The following is a 5,150-nucleotide window of genomic DNA, read 5'->3' as shown; positions in this document are numbered from 1 at the left end:
TTTTTTCCCCCCCCCCCCCCCCCCTTTTTTTTTGTTTTGACTTAACTATTATTTAATGATACCTACTTTTAATAATTAACAGTATTAAAACTATTAATATTTTCTAATTGTATATATATATATATATATATATATATATATATATATGTGTGTGTGTGTGTGTATGTGTGTGTGTGTGTGTATTTCACTATAGGCAAGATAAAAATAATAAAAATAGTAATAATTTAGTTCTATAGTTAGCGTGTCTCGAAACTTTTATAAATTTGAGGAGTGTTACAATCTTCCCTCCTTAAAAACATTCGTCCTCAAATGTTGCTAGGGCCTCATTCCTAAGCTAACAATCATCCCTTAGGTCCTTGAACCTCTTAAGTTTTCTTAGCACTTTTCATTTTTCCAAGGGACTCAAAATTTTGGCTAACTCCCTAAATTTTCAAAAATTTCGGCAGAGTTTCCCTTGTAAATTGGACTATCGAAAAAAAATACCTCTGTCACAAATACCACAACTACACCAACAACAACCAAATATACCATAACAAGCCATTCATAGGCACCATACGCAGCTCATAAACTAGTTACACACACTACGGCAAGGAGGTACCATAATGACCAACCAAATTCTAAAGCACAACACTTTACAAAAAGTAAATAACTTTAATGAATTAAATATACTTTGCCATGGCACTAAATAACTAAAGATACCCTGACAAAAACTAAATTACTTCAGCAGCTAAGTATAATCTAGCAAGGACATAAACACATGCTAACTTGTATTTAATAAATAAAATATAAATGTCAAACCAAACTTAGGTTCACATACCTTGTTACTCAAATAAATATGAATATTTCTTCCTCATATCTTCCTCGACCTCCCACGTAGCCTCTTTTGAATCATGATTACTCCACAAAACTTTTACCGATGCTACATCCTTTGTTCTCAACTTTCTTACTTGCCTATCGAGAATTTCTATAGGTACCTCTTCATAAGTCAAGCCTTCTTTAATTTCTATGGTATCGGTAGGTATTATATGCGANTCTTTTCTAGAATTTCATAAGGTCCGATAAATCTAGGGCTAAGTTTCCCTTTATTACCAAACCTCATAACTCCTTTCATTGGTGAAACTTGCAAAAACACCTTATCACCAACCATGAACTCTAACTCACGATGCTTCTTGTCAGAATAAGACTTTTGACGACTCTGAGCCGCTTTCAGTCTTTCTCTGATTAGCTGAACTTTCTCTAAGGCCTCACAAACAAACTCTAGACCAATCAACGACACCTCTGCTGGTTCAAACCAACCCACTGGAGACCTACATCTCTGCCCATACAACGCTTCATAAGAAGCCATACCAATGCTAGCATGATAGCTGTTATTGTAAGCAAATTCTATAAGTGGCAAGTGATCATCCCAATAACCTCCAAAATCTATAACACACGCACGCAACATATCTTCGAGAGTCTAAATGGTCCTTTCTTCCTGACTATCGGTCTGTGGATGGAAAACGGTGCTCAAATTGACCTTGCTACCTAATCTTTTCTGAAATGCTTGCCAAAAATGCGTTGTGAACTGAGGGCCTCTGTCAGATATGATTGAAACTGGAGTACCATGCAATCGGACTATTTCTTTGATGTACAACTACGCATACTGCTCTGCGGAATCTGTCGTCTTTACTGGTAGAAAATGTGCGGACTTTGTCAGTCGGTCTATAATAACCCAAATTGACTCATGTTTATGGTATGTGCGAGGTAAACCTACTACGAAATCCATATTAATCATCTCCCATTTCCACTGTGGTATTTCTATATCTTGAGCTAGGCCACCAGGCCTCTGATCTGCTACTTGCTTCTTCATGCCTTTCCACCAATACAACTCTTTCAAGTCTAGATACATTTTGGTAGCACTTGGGTGGATAGAGTACCTCGAGCTGTGAGCTTCTTCCATTATGGCCTTCCTAAGACCATCTACATTAGGCACACATAACCGATCATTCAACTTCAAAGCTCCGTCCCCTCCTAGAGTGAAAGCAGTGATTTCTTTGTTTCTGACTCCTTCTTTTAACTTCACTAAGTACGGATCTTCGTCTTGCTTAGCCTTAACATGCGCAACAAGGGAGGATTGCGCTAAGGCATAAGCAGTTATACCTCCTTCTTCGGTCTCATCCAATCTAATTCCATCATTTGTTAGTTTTTGAATTTCTCGACCTAAAGATCGCCTTTGTACTGCAAGATGGGCCAAGACACCTATTGACTTCCTACTAAGTGCGTCTGATACCACATTAGCTTTGCCCGGGTGATAAAGGATATTGATGTCATAATCTTTCAATAGCTCGAGCCACCTTCTCTGTCTCAAATTTAATTCTTTTTGCTTGAAAATGTATTGGAGGCTTTTGTGATTTGTAAACACTTCAGAATGCTCGCCATAAAGGTAGTGTCGCCATATCTTTAATGCAAACACCACTACTGCAAGTTCCAAGTCGTGTGTGGGATAGTTCTTTTCATGATTCTTTAACTGTCTGGAAGCATAAGCAATAACTTTTCCATTTTGCATAAGAACACAACCGAGACCAAGTCTGGCATCACAATACACTGTGAACCCACCTGAACCTGTCGTCAAGGTTAATACTGGTGCAGTGGTCAACCTCTTCTTTAACTCTTGAAAACTCTGCTTACAAGCGTCTGACCACTAGAACTTAACTACTTTATGGGTCAACTTAGTTAATGGAGCTGCAAGTGAAGAAAACCCCTCCACAAACCTTCTATACTAGCCGGTTAACCCCAAGAAACTCCTGATTTCGGTTGGCGTTGTCGGCCTAGGCCAATTCTTGACTGTTTCTGTCTTCTGAGGGTCTACTTTTATTCCTTCACTAGATACTACGTGGCCTAAGAATGCCACTAACTGCAACCAGAACTCACATTTTGAAAATTTGGCATAAAGCTCATTCTCCTTCAAGATCTGCAAGGCTATTCTGAGGTGTTCTGCATGATCTTCCTTGCTCTTAGAGTATACCAAAATATCGTCTATAAACATGATAATAAAGGTATCAAGGAATGTCTTGAAAACTCTGTTCATGAGGCCCATGAATACAGCTAGAGCATTTGTCAACCCGAAGGTCATCACTAGAAATTCATAGTGCATGTAGCGAGTTCTAAAGGTTGTTTTAGATATAACCTCTTCTCTGATTGTTAACTAATGGTACCCCGACCTCAAGTCTATTTTTGAAGAGTACTTTGTAGAATGAAGTTGATACAAATAAATCATCAATTCTTGAGAGTGGGTACTTGTTCTTAATGGTAACTTTATTCAACTGCCGATAGTCGACGCACATTCTGAGAGACACATCTTTCTTCTTGACAAGCAGGACTGGGGCACCCCACGGTGAAACACTCGGCCTGATGAAGCCCTTGTCAAGAAGGTCTTTCAACTGTTGTCTCAACTCATTAAGTTCTGCTGGAGCCATCCTATAAGGAGGTATAAATATGGGCTGAGTGCTTGGCATGATATCAATGCCAAAGTCTATGATTCTTTCAGGAGGAAGTCCGGGAAGGTCATCTGGGAAAACTTCTGGAAATTCTCTAATAACTGGCACTGAATAAAGAGCTGGTGGTTCTGATTCTGGATCAATGATGTGAGCCAAATAGGCGAGACACCCCTTACCGATCATTCCTTGTGCCTTAAGGTAAGAAATAAACTTACCTACAACCGATGCTGAACTACCCTTCCACTCTAAGACTTCTTCATTTGGAAATTGGAACCTGACTATCTTGGCATGACAATCTAACATGGCATAGCAGGAAGATAACCAATCCATACCCATGATCACATCGAAATCCACCATTTCTAACTCTATGAGATCGGCTTTGGTGTTGCGACCTTGGGCTGAAACTATACAACCTCTATAGACTCTTGTGACTTTCACTAACTCACCAACTAGAGTAGATACTAGGAATGACTCACTAAGTTGTTCTGGTTCTAGCCCGAGGTTAATTGCAAAGTATGGAATCACATATGAAAACATAGAACCTGGATCCATTATGGCATAAGCATTATGTGAGCAGACTAGAAGTATACCTGTAATAACTTCTGCAGATGCCTCTACACTCTGACGATCAAGTGTGGCAAACAAACGGGGTTGTCCCCCTCCTTGAGTAACTCGATCTGCACCTCTGCCTGCCCCATACCCGGTCTGATCATGAGAACCACGAGCCTGAGGTGGTGCAACTGCAGTAGCTGAGGAACAAGAAGGACGAGTTGATCCCCCACTGAAATACGTCTCAACTTTGGGCAGTTGGTGTTGCGGACAAACGCACACGCAAGTATACGCGGTCGTCAAGTAATAAAGTGACTAAAAGTCGGATGTCGATCCCACGAGGACTTGTGATTAACTATTAACTAAACTAGACTATCCTAATTATCTAAACAAGAATTAAACCTAGAAATATTTGATTCTAAACTAATTAAATAAAGAAATATAAATAATGAACTTTAAACAGAGGAAGAGCAGATTTTTATGATATCAATGTAATGAAAACGATCTAGGGTTATGGGCTATCTAACAATCCTATTGTATTCTTCAATTGAATTGACTAATTAATTTATCTGGTTTATTGGTTGACAGGGTTAATATTGCTCATAAGAATCTGTCGAGTTCTTACTCGCCTATTCAAGCTAACCTAACTCGTATATGTCTATGGAATTAGAATCAACAAGAACGCATTTATAATTCCTGTAAATCAACCAAGCAAGGCAATTAGGTATATGTCTATCCTAACCGCGAATCTGTTCCCCGATGCCCAGGTTCAAGAACTTGCTCTACTCAATCCTATAAGCCATCTAGAATTCCCACTTTCGAGTTTAACTCTAGATTCGTAGATAGTATTCAATTGGTGATCAATCAATCAAATAATTAAGTGCAGGATTGAATAAATAAACCAATATGATAAACTAAGAAATCAAAATCAATATCCGAATAACATTAGTCATGAAAGAACAACAACCCTAGAACGTGAAGTTTAGCTCCACATAGAAATGGTAGAAAAATAACAAATCATACAAAGAAACATAAAAAGACTAAGTTGGTGGAAGAAAAGATGAAACCCGGCCTCCACGGCGGCTCTGTGCTTGTGTTTTCCTCCCAAAAACGTCCTCATCCCTC

The sequence above is a fragment of the Nicotiana attenuata genome, unplaced genomic scaffold (assembly GCF_001879085.1).
Source record: "Nicotiana attenuata strain UT unplaced genomic scaffold, NIATTr2, whole genome shotgun sequence".
Taxonomy (NCBI): domain Eukaryota; kingdom Viridiplantae; phylum Streptophyta; class Magnoliopsida; order Solanales; family Solanaceae; genus Nicotiana; species Nicotiana attenuata.
This window is presented reverse-complemented; position numbering follows the sequence as displayed.